The 12,362-nt window shown below is 48.0% G+C and overlaps 1 protein-coding gene across 1 annotated transcript in view; it reads left to right on the top strand.

Moving 5' to 3' along the window:
• Positions 1-12,036: 12,036 nt before the first annotated feature.
• The window catches only part of Ctbp2 (C-terminal binding protein 2), a 125,077-nt gene continuing 124,751 nt past the window's right edge, over positions 12,037-12,362 (top strand). Inside the window, exon 1 of the mRNA XM_069988265.1 lies at positions 12,037-12,253. The gene's annotated coding sequence lies outside the window, so the exon portion shown is untranslated. The remainder of the gene's footprint in view (positions 12,254-12,362) is intronic.

The raw sequence follows: 12,362 nt of genomic DNA, 5'->3' as shown, positions 1-12,362 counted from the left end.
TTTGCTACTGACTGCTCCTTATGTCAGCAGCTTTAGATACTAAGAGCAATTCTAGGCAGGGCTGAATAATACTTTTGACAATGGGGCTTCCTACTGCCTGCCATATGCAACCCAGGGGAGGCTGGGCCCTCCATCCACCCCTGTCCTACACCTGCAGCAGCACCCCTCCCTTCCCCAGTCTCAACACTGGCCTGCTGAATGACGTTAGTGGCCTGTGTGACTCTAGCCTTAGTCATCATTGCTCATAGATCTAGAAATCTGTGTGTTATGAGCCTGTCCTGCTCCAGAGAACCTTCCAAGGGTAGGGCTCAATGCCAACATGCAAAGAGGTGGCCTTGTAATAGGCCAGAAGACATTATAAATGACATTATAAACGTTGGCTTCCACTGGACTCCAGGGGCTGCTAATAAAGACTTCTAAACTTTTCTACTTTGTGAACTGGTGTGGTATTTGTTTGTGTTCCTGGCAATACTCGAGGCCTTATGCTTGCTCTAGCTCTGCTTTTTTTTTTTTTAAATTGTTACTATAAAAGTGATATACAGTGGGGTTACAGTTACATAAGTCAGATAATGACTACACCCCTTTTTGAACAGTGTAACCCCTTCCCTCACCTGGCAGATTTTCCCTCCTGACCTCTGCTACAAGTTGTATAGTTCATTTTCAACATAATGTCTAGTGAGTATGACTGTTGCATTCGTTCAATTTTTGTCCCAATTCTGTTCTCTCCCCCTCTTACCTTCCCCCCAAAAGATAAACTTACATACAAGACAAAAGACACAGGAAACAAAAAGTGACAAAGGAGAAAAACAAAAACAAAATAACAATAACCTCATTTCTATTTCTTGGTGGTCATTTCAATAAATATGTTATACGCTCATAGTCACATAGCTATTGAGCTAGTGTGATCCTCTCCTGAGAGTATACTCCTCTTTGGTCTGTCTCATTGTGTGAATGTCTAGAGTCCTGTATAATTTATCATGTCCAAGTGTACCTTTTTTGTGTTTGACCATCCCGTGTGTTTACTTATAGATTTATGGGCACATTCTAGTTACAACAGATAACCGAAAGTATGTAATCTATGTTTCTTTGGGTTTGGCTTACTTTGCTTAATGTAACTTTTTCCAAGTCTTTCCATTTCTTTATGAATGGTACAGTATCATTCTTTCTAATGGAAGCATAGAATTCCATTGTGTGTGTGTGTGTGTGTGTGTGTGTGTGTGTGTACCACATTTTGTTGATCCATTGGGGGGCATCTAGTTGATTCCATATCTTGGCTATGGTAAACATTGCTGAAGTAAACATAGCTGTACTGGTAGCTTTAGTGTAGCCTTGTTTGTGGTCTATTGGATAAATGCCCAGGAGTAGTAGCAAGATAAATAGAAAGCCCAAAGAATAGGAGAAGATTTTTACTAGCTATGCATCAGACAAGGCTCTCATATCTAAAATAAACTTAGAGCTCAAAAAATTAAACCTCCCATCGGGCGCTGGTGGCTCACGCCTATAATTCTAGCTACAGGAGGGTGAGATCTGAGGATCACGATTCAAAGCCAGTCCAGGCAGGAAAGTCTCTGAGACTCTTATCTCCAATTAACCATCAGAAAACCAGAAATGGTGCTGTGGCGCAAGTGGTAGAGCACTCACCTTGAGTTGAAGGGCTCAGGGACAGCATCCAGACCCAGAGTTCAGACCCTATGACTAACCAAAAAAATAAATAAACCTCCCCAAAATAAACCTCAAAGAAACAACAACCCAATTAATAAATGAGCTAAAAACTTAAAGAGAGACTCCTCAGAAGAAGTAAGAATGGTCAATAGGTACATGAAGACATGTTCAACATCTCAGCCCATAAAAGAATACTGAGATTCCACCTCACCCAGTTACAATGACCATTACCAATAAAACTAACAATAACAGATGCTGGTTGGGGATGTGGCCCAAAAGGAAACGCTACTACACTGCTGGTGGGAATAGAAACTTGTTCAACCACTCTGGACAGCAGCATGGAGGTTCCTCAAAACACTACACATAGATGGTTATTTTGGAGATGAAATCTAGTGAATTTTTCGGCTCTGGCTGGCTTTGTACAGGACATCTCCAGATCTACTCAGCCTCCTGAGTAGCCAGGATTACGAGTGTGAGCCATGGGGTGTCCTGGCAGACTAGGGCTCGTTTTATTTCCTATTTGTCAGCTTCCCAAGGTGAACTTGGGCAGGGTGTGGAGAATAGCCTTCGCTCTTAGGCCTGCTACTTGGCTGGGGGATCTTAGGCAAAATACTTCATCGGAGCCACTTACCTAACTTGGAGGGTCCAGTGTGAAACAAAGTGACAATGCCACTTGGTTACATTATTAAGAATTATAGGGCTGGTAAGGTGGCTCAGTGGTAGAGCACTTGCCTTGCATGCATGAGGCCCTGAGTTCGATTCCTCAGCACCACATAAGCAAAAAAGAAAAAAGCTGGAAGTGGCGCTGTGGCTCAAGTGGTAGAGCGCTAGCCTTGAGCTGAAGAGCTGAGGGACAGCGCCCAGGCCCAGAGTTCAGGCCACATGACCGGACCCCCCCCCAAAAAAAAGAATTGTAAGATGGTGGGGGACAGCAGAGCCAAGTGGGGGCCCTATTGAGCTCAATGTGACCAGTTGAGTCCCACTGTCTCCAGAGGGAGCCTCACCTTCATTCACACACATGACCTTGGAGTCAGAATCCCTCCCTCCCTCCAGGCTTCAGTGAGGCAAGACTGGACCCAGGCAGCCTCCAAGACGCTTTCTTCTTGGAGGTTGCCATCAGCTGGGGTTAATCTTGGCACCCACACTCAGCCTGGCCTGACGCAGCCCTAACATCAATGTTTGCTGAGCAGAACATCAATGTTTGCTGAGCAGCAGTGGGTTCAATATGTTGATTTCTTCCTGGTATTACTCTGTAGGTTCATTCTTGTCTGTGGGTCAGGGTGCTTGGTTTTGTTTTCCTAAGGACTCTAGTTTTGAAGGATTCAGGCTCTGTGTGCACGTGTGTGTGTGTCATTTAAAAATAAAAGTGATGAGCTTAAATCCAATTGCCAATTAAATCCTGGAAGTGTGAGAGGTTCAAGTACTGGGCTCTGTACCCCTGACCAAGTGGGATATAAACATAAAATGTTTAATGCACGATTGAAAAGGGCCACAGCATCTGTAAAGGCAATATGTACTCGCTGATTACAATTAATTATGAATCACATTGTGACTGTGTTAGAGCCACTACAAGCACAGCTATGCTAGCTGACACTAAATTAGGCAAAGTTTCCATCTGCATGGAGGACAGGACTGAAAGCTTCAGATAATTGCTATCCTGAGCGAGCTGGGCCCTGAACAGCAGAGACAGGAAAGCAACAGCCCAGCGAAGCCCAGCTCTCAGAACTTAAATGTGTGGCCTTGAAATACTCAAGTGCATACAACCAGTCCATTTTACCACACACAACTTTACAATAAAAGGAACCATTATGATCTAGGGCTACCACCTTTTGTTTCTTCTTGGTTTTTCCCTGGAAAAGAAACAGGAGAGACAGGGAGCAGAGAAACCAAAAGATGTGTTAGAGGCCTTTGATTCTAGTTGTAGTCAGTCTGCTCTTGGTTCCTGGAGTTATCAAGCCCATCCTGGGAAGGTATAAAACTGGGAATGAATTATGCTAGCTCACTGCAGGATTGCACACAGAAGAAAAGAATGCCCTACAAACTCAGCACCCACACCAAGACTCAGTTTCTCCATTACTTTTTTTTTTAATGCCAGTCCTGGGGCTTGAACTCAAGGTCTGGGCACTATCCCTGAGTTTCTTTTGCTCAAGGCTAGCACTCTACCACTTGAGCCACAGCACCGCGTCTGGCCTTTTCTATGTATGTGGTACTGAGGAATCGAACCCAGGACTTCATGCATTCTAGGCAAGCACTCTACCACTAAGCCATATTACCAGCCCTCTCCATTATTATTATTTTTATTTTTAACATTTTTTGGTTTGGGGGATGACTGAGAGAATAGCTCAGTGATAGAGCACTTGCCTAGCATGCACAAGGCCCTCCTGGCCTCATTGCCTGGAATAACACACAAAAAAAAGGTACCTATATACAGTGGAATTTTATGCAACAATTAGAAAGAATAGTATTATGTCATTTGCAGGGATATAGATGGACCTAGAACAAATCATGTTAAGTGAGGTAAGCCAACCACAGAGAGACAAACGATGTGTGTGCTCTCTCATATGTGGAAGCTAGATCTAAAATACACAGGGACATGATAAATTATACAGAATTCTGTGTCAGTGATCATATAAAACAATATTTATCAAAATGAACTCCAGGAAAAGGAAACAAGAGGGTTTTTTTCTTTTCTTTATGTTGTTTGCTCATTTATCTGTAAAGAGGCTTACAGAAATGGAGAGACAAAAGATGAACAAATGTAGCAGTAGTTCTCAGTAGAAACCATGTTGAAAATCAACTATATATCTTGTGGGTGGGGATGAAAAGGAAAAACTGGGAGAGAGCAAGAGAAGGGGTGACATTGTCCAAAAATAAATGTACTCCTTTTATTTATTTATTTATTTTTGGTCGGTCACAGGGCTTGAACTCTGGGCCTGGGCGCTGTCCCCGTGCTCTTCAGCTCAAGGCGAGGGCTCTACCACTTGAGCCATAGCGCCACTTCTGGTTTTCTAGTGGTTTATTGGAGATAAGCGTCTCACAGATTTTCTTGCTCAGGTTGGCTTTGAACCGTGATCCTCAGATCTCAGCCTCCTGAGTAGCTAGGATGACAGGCGTGAGCCATGGGCGCCTGGCCTAAATGTACTCTTTACCTGACTTAAGAAATGGTAGCCAGGCGCCCATGGCTCACACCTGTAATCCTACTCAGGAGGATGAGATCTGAAGATCGTGGTTCAAAGACAGCCCAGGCAGGAAAGTCCATGAGACTCTTATCTCCAACTAACCACCAGAAATCCAAAAGCGGCCTTGTGGCTCAAATGGTAGAGCACTTGCCTTGGGCTGAAGAGCTCGGGGACAGCACCTAGTCCCAGAGTTTGAGCCCCACAACTGAAAGAAAGAGTAACACCTCTGTTTCTTACCTTTATAATAACAATAATTTTAAAAATCCTTTTTCAAATAATTTAGAACCTATAGCTGAGTTGATTGGAATAATACAAAGAGCGGACCTGTATCCAGCATCCCTAGGGCTATTGGCTTCAAACTGCTATAAAAAATCTCAGCCTTCTGAGTAGTTAGGAAGACAGGAGTGAGTCACCAGTACCTGATGGGTACTGGATTTTGAACTCAGGGGCTCACACTTGCCATGCAAGAGCTCTACCACTTGAACCATATCCCCAGTGTTACCTCTTTACATTTAAGTTATAAAAATAATATAACAAAGGTTAAAGATGGCTCAAAGTCCCACAAGCCTAATACTTATGTGTTTAACTGAAGGTTATTCCATTCTTTGTCCATTTGCAGGTATGACTTGCACAATTCAGATTTCTTGAAACATATTGAGTGATCCATCCATCCAGCCATCCAGCCATCCATCCAAACATCCATCCATCCATCCATCCATCCATCCATCCATCCTTCCATCTATGCAACCATTTAAAAAATCTTTCTGAGTGCCTCCTAGGGACTGGCTCCATAAAACAGACCAAATAATCACACTATTTCAAGATCACAAACTGTGGCTACTGTCCTCGAGGGCAGCTGTTGTCTCCTCCATGGAATCCTCTCTAAACAATGTCTCTGGCCTTCAGTCAAGGATATTGGTACAGCTGGGTTTTGTGTGTATCTAGAAGTATTTCCCATCAAGTTCCACACAAATAGCAGGTGGTTACAGGAACAACATATATACAATACTACAGTTCAGCGGCTGGGATGTAGCTCAAGGTAGAGCACTTGCCTAGCATACATGAGGCTCTGGGTTCCATCCTTAGAGTGAGTGCGTGCATGTGTGCGTGCGTGCATGTGTATGCATGTGTGTGTGCGCACGTGCTCGCTCATGTACGTGCACTCGCACACACAGGCACACACACATGATCTTGCAGTTAGCCTAAAAGTCAAAATGGAAATTAGAAATTCCTTCTGACATGATTCAGAAGCAACCCTTATATCTTCTGCATATCCAAGGAAAAGAGTTTGTAGGTTTTTCCTTAATTTGTATTATTAGAACATATATTAGAACTATATGGAGATATTCATAATGCTTTTTCAAGAGCCACAAACAACTCCTCCCCATAGCAAGCATACATTTAGTTTCCCTGGAGAAAGGAAGATGTAGCTTCTTGGAACACAGCACTAGGAGGGTTGCCATTTTTTTTTTTTTGCCAGTCCTAGGGTTTGAACTCTGGGTCTGGGTGCTGTCTCCTTTTTGCTCAAAGCTAGCACTCTACTACTTGAGCCACGCTACTTCAGGCTTTTCTGTGATTAACTGGAGATAAGAATCTTGTGGACTTTCTTGCTGCGGATGGCTTCAAATCATGATTCTTTGATCTCAGCCTTCTGAGTATCCAGGATTATAGGCATGAGCCACTGGCACTGGGCTAGGATTGGCATTCTTGCGCATTAAACTTGCCTTTGAGCTTCCTATGAGTCAAGGAAACAAGAATTACAATAAAGTTTTAATGATGCTAAAGCAAAGGAGATTCTTTTTTTCTTGTTGGCAGTGCTGGGGCTTGAATGCAGGGCCTTGTGCTTCCTGGTCAGACACTGTACCACTTAAACTATACTCCTGGCCCTTTTTTGCTTTCGCAGTTTTATTCAAATAAGGTCTTGTGTTTATGCCCAGGTACTACTGGACAGTGATGTTCCCAATCTCCACTTCCTGCACCCATGAGTCACTATGCCTGGCCACTACAGTTCTTTTACAAGTGTGCAGAAAGAGGTGGCAGAAACCCAAAGGAGTTGGCCAAGACTGGACCAGCTCCTGCTGCCTGTGCCCTATTCCAGTAGTAGGCTAAAGAGAAGGGTAGATGGACTGATGGTGGATGCCGGCAAGGGCCTATAATCCTAGCTACTCGGGAGGCTCAGATCTGAGAATCAAAGTTCCAAGCCAGCCCAGGCCTGTAAATCTAGGAGACACTTACCTCCAATAAACTACTCCAAAACCTGGAAGTGGAGCTGTGCTAGCCTGAGCACAAAAGCTCAGGGTCAATGCCCAGGCCCTGAGTTCAAGCCCCAGGGCTAACACAAAACAAGATGGGAGGTGGGGGGAAAGGATAGGAAAGTGGCCCTGGGCAGAACAAGAGTAGTCACAAGAGCCAAAATCAAAACCAGAAGAGATCAAGGGGGAATGGAGGCTCTGGGCAGATGACCTGAGTTTCCAGAAAGAAGAAAAGGCCTATTGTACTCATCCAAGAGCACTGTGTACATTTCCAACTCCACCCACTCCCAAGTCTGATTAATGACATAGCCTGGAAAAAGTAGTATTTTGTACTTACACCATTAGGAAAAAGTGATTACAGATACTTTATAAGAAAAAAAGAAGGGGACTGGGAAGGTGGCTCTGTGGTAGAGCACTTGCCTTGCATGCCTGAGGCCCTGGGTTCGATTCCTCAGCACCACATAAGCAAAAAGAAGAAAAAAAGATGTCAGGTATAACTCTCTCTGTTACTTCCTCCTAAATATGGAAGCATAGTGGCTCTTATTCCCAGCCACTAATTATTTACTTACCACTTTTAATCATTATCAGGGCTTTGTGTTATTGCTATCAAACTGATCCTTGGGAACCTTAAAATTCATGACACTACGCTTATCTTTTTTTTTTTCCTTAGTTACTTTGCTCACTCAGCTGGTGTTCTACCCCCTTGAGCCATACCTCCAGCCCAGCTTTTTGCTGGTTTTTAGAGATAGTGTCTCTTGGACTTTTCGGCTCAGACTGGTTGCTAACAACTCTCTAGATCTCAAACGCTTGAGTAGCTAGGATTATAGGCGTCAGCTACCAGCACCCAGCACCCAGCTCTTCCTACCCCTTGTAAACATCATACTCAAGGTTTGTCACTAAATAAAAACTTTTCAAAGTACTCAATAAATATGAAAGCACCATGTTTGTTAGATAATAAAAGTTAAAGTCTGGCTCACAATCCCAGTTATTCCAGAGGCACAGATGAGGAGGACTGAGATTCAAACCTAGCTCGGAGAACAAGTTCCTGAGACTCCCACCTCAACAAACATACACATGGTGGTATATGCTAGTGATCGTAGCTACTCAGGAGGCAAAGGTAGATGGGCCACAGTTTCAGGTAGCTCCAAGCAAAAACTTGAGACCCTATTTAAAAAAACAAAACTAGGGGAGGTTGCCTAAGAAGCTTGTCCTAAATTCAAAGCACATTAAGAAAGCAACTTTTTAATATTACACTAAAATGTACATAACATAAACTATTACTTTTTAGTTTTTTGTTGGTCATGGGGCTTGAACTCTGGGCCTGGGCACTGTCCTTCAGCTCTTCCGCTCAATCCTAGCATTAGACCACTTAAGCTATAGTGCCACTCCAAGTTTTCTGAGTGGTTCATTGGAGGTAAGAGTCTCTTGGCCTTTCCTGCCCCGGCTGGCTTTGATCCTCAGATCTCAGGCTCTTGAGTAGCTAGAATTACAGAACCAGAGCCACCAGAACCCGGCAAACTATTCTTTTATCTTTTTTTTTTTGCAGTGCTGTGGATGGAACTCAGCTTTATGTAAGTAAATTCAGGGTCATGTACAAGGATTCTATCACTGATTAGATTGATTTGTAAGTACTCAATATGTTGTCATCAAGTGCATTCACAATATTGTGTAAATACAATGGTCTTTCGTGTCCAGAACTTTGGCATCCTCCAAGACAGACTGTGCCCCCCGAACTCAAGCCGTACCTTCTCCCTTTGGTCCCGACTTTCTATGATTCTGCTTATTTTTATTACATTTAAATGAAATTATAATCTTTTTGCATCCCATTTGCTTTCAGTGTTCATCTGTTGTATGTAGCAAGTGTCCAGATTTCATTTGTTTTTATAGCTGAATACTATTCCACATTAAAAAAAAAAATCCACTGGCTGGGTGCTGGTGGCTCATGCCTGTAACCTTAGCTACTCAGGAGGCTGAGATCTGAGGCAGAAATGTCCATGAGACTCTTATCTCTAATAAACCACTCAGAAAACCGGAAGTGGCACTGTGGCTCAGGTGATAGAGTGCTAGCCTTGAGCTGAAGAGCTCAGGGACAGTGCCCAGGACCAGAGTTCAAGCCCCATGACCAACAAAAGACAAAAAAAAAAAAAAAATAGGGCTGGGAAGGTGGCTCAGTGGTAGAGTGCTTGCCTTGCATGCCTGAGGCCTTGGGTTCCATTCCTCAGCAACACATCAGCAAAAAGAAAAAAGCCGGAAGTGGCGCTGTGGCTCAAGTGGTAGAGCACTAGCCTTGAGCTGAAGAGCTGAGGGACAGCGCTCAGGCTCAGAGTTTAGGCCCCACGACTGGACCCCCTCCCCCCAAAAATACATTGATCCCTTGATGGTTATATCCACCTTTTGGTCCTGTAAATAGTGTTTCTATAAACATGGGCATACATACATATAAACATAGATTATATACACATATATGCATGTATATATTATACACATTACATACATATGTGTGTGTGCACACATACACACACATTGAGGTCTTTCAATTCTTTGGGGCATATACAATGGAAGTGTTGCATCATATGACAATTCTATGTTCAACTTTTTGAGGTACTGCCAGACTGTTGTCACAGAGGCCGTACCATTTCATATTCCCATCAGCAGTGCACAAGGGTTCTCATTCCTCTACATCTTTATCAACACTTGCTTTTTCTGTTTTGTTGATAAGAGCATCCCAGTGGAACTGAAGTGGGGTTTTACTGTGGCTTTGATGTGCATTTCCCTTAGGGGCAGTGAAGCTGAGCATCTTTTCCTGTGCTTCCTGGCCATTTGTATGTCTTCCTTGCAGAAATAGCTGTTGGACTCTGCCTACAGTTCAATATTCCTTTTTGTGTGTCTTAAAAAAAAACTTACAATCTGACATAATTCACATTTGGGGACTGGGCTTAGTGTTCTAAAATGCAGTGAGTCAAGCTGAAGTGAGAAATAAACTTCCACTCTGAAGACGCTTTCTTTTTAATGTTCTCAAAACAAAAAAAGGTAATATTGTCTCAGGGAGAGTTCAGATCCGTATAACACATGAAAGTCGAAAATTTGTGGCTTCTCAGTGAGAAGCGACTATCACTCAGGATCAAACGTCTTCTATGAAATTAGAAAGATCTAGATTTATAGTTATTGGTGCTCATGTTGAAGAGCTCAGAAAGCAGGGCTCGATCGTTTGGGGCTACACGGGGTCCGTTTACGTGTCTGGTGCCCCTTGACCTGGAGAAGCGAAACTGCTGGCGAGAGGAGAGCCCGACCACCGGTGCGTGGGGGGCCAGGCTCGCGGGAAGATGGGAAAAACTGGGAGCAAGCACCTGGCTCGCAATGCTTTCACCCAGAGAAACACACTGTGGAAGCCACCGGCTGACCTGCTGGGCCTGTGACTGGTGGTGCAAAACACGTGTCTCCGACGGAGGAGTTAAAAAGGGGCCAGATCCCGGGCTTCCTATCCCAGACGGGTGTTCAGACCTGGTTTCAAAATCGAGCTCAGTTCTCAACCGCAGGAGCCCGGTCCGCGCGGGTCCCCCAGGCTGGCGCATCTGGGCGAGCTTTTCGCCACCCAGGAGCTCAGGAGCCTTGCTCCGGAGGATGCTAGAAAGGGTTCGGGCCCCGGGGGCCTCCCGCCCACTCTTTCGGCTTTAAGTGCCTCGGGCCCCGGAGGTAGAAAGGTCTTCGGGGAGGGGGGGGGACGACGACGACGAGGAGATCCAACCACGCGAATCGGTGGGCGGGATGGCGGGCCGGGCGGCCTTCCGAAGTTCCGACCTCAACCCTCTCCTTTCCGTTCAACATCTCAATTCAGTCCCCCACGTCTCCATACGGTTTACCAAACGAGTCGAGCCCGAGGGCCGTGTTCCGCCCTCACCGAGGTCCTCGAGTGTGGGATCCCGGGGCGCCGAGGGGCGCGGCCTTCCCACCCCGCGGCCGGCGCCCTTCCGGAGAGCGAGCGCTCGGACGCGGCGAGCCGCGGGCCGGGAGCCCCGTCCAGGTGTTGTTGTCTGGGCGCGGGCAGCTGCTGGGCCCTGATGGCCGTTGGGCGGCCAGACTTCTGACCGTGGGGTGTCAGGACATCGCGGGTTCGGGATCCTGGAGGTGGTGGGGGGGCGCGAGCCCAAGCCCCGGGCTTCCCCCGCCCCGTGGGGCCGGGGCGCGCCGCAGCCGGGAGCCCACCCAGGCGAGATCCCTTGATCCCAGACAGGAAGGGCCGTTTCCTCGGTGGAGTGGGTTTCGCTTCTCGTCAGGGACCCGCGGCGGGGGACACGCCGCGCCAAGTTCCCGCGCGCGAAGAGGGGCGGCCCCCGCGCAGCCCCGCCGCCCCCCGCAGCTGGGGCCCACAAGTGCCCCCTGCGGCCGGCCCGCGCCTGACCCCCGCGGGCCTCGGAAGGCGGCCGCGGCGGGAGCAGGGGCCCCGGGAGGAAGTTGGAGGCGCGGGGCCGGGAAAGGGGCTGGTTTGGCCCCGCGGGCGTGGCGCGGGGTGTGTGTATGCGGGGGGGGGGCGCCCTCCAGAGTCCGGGCCACCCATCGGATGGCCGCGCCGAGGCCCGCCCGAGCTCGCGTCCCCCCACGTGGCCGGCAGCCCGGGACCCCACGTGGAACGGGCGGAGGAGGGCGGACTCCCGGCGGCCGCGGCGGGGGCCCCCCCTACCCCGCCCCAGTGGCCGCGGGCCCCCGCGCCCCCCGGCCAGGCGAGGCCGGGGCCGGGGGCGGGCCGGGGAGTTGCCCGCCCGCCGCGCCAGCGAGCACTCCGGCGGAGCCACTAATCCCCCGAGAGAGCCGATTTGTAGTGAGGAGAAGCTGCAGGGGGCGAGACCGGCCCATGTGGGGTTGTGTCATTGGTTTGCAAAGAGAGACCCCGCCTTTGCCCAAAAAAAAAAAAAAGAGAAAAAACCGAGGCGAGAGCCGGCCGCGACCCTCACCTCGCCTCCCGCCTCGCTGCTGCGCCGCCCGCGGGCACCGGAGACGCGGCCCGCGCCGCGCCGCGCCGCGCCGCTGCCCGGCCTTTCCTCTCCCTCTTCCTCCTCCTTCCCCCGAGGAGAAAACAAATAAAGAAGAGCAAATAGCCGGGAGGCGCAGGGCTGCCCAGGACCTTCCCTCGCGCAGCCAAGTTGGAATCCGCATCCTGCGGGGGTGAGCGCGGGGCGGGGACCCCCAGCGCAGCCCCCGCCCGGCGGGCGGGCGGGCGCGCGACCCGGACTCGGGGTGGGGGTCGGAGCGGGGTGGGCGGGGGAAGGGGGTG

This window comes from Dipodomys merriami, unplaced genomic scaffold, assembly GCF_024711535.1.
Source record: "Dipodomys merriami isolate MVZ:Mamm:240054 unplaced genomic scaffold, mDipMer1.0.p SCAF_35, whole genome shotgun sequence".
NCBI classification, from domain to species: Eukaryota; Metazoa; Chordata; class Mammalia; order Rodentia; family Heteromyidae; genus Dipodomys; species Dipodomys merriami.
The sequence above is the reverse complement of the archived record's forward strand: the minus strand, read 5'-3'. Positions and strand labels throughout refer to the sequence as shown.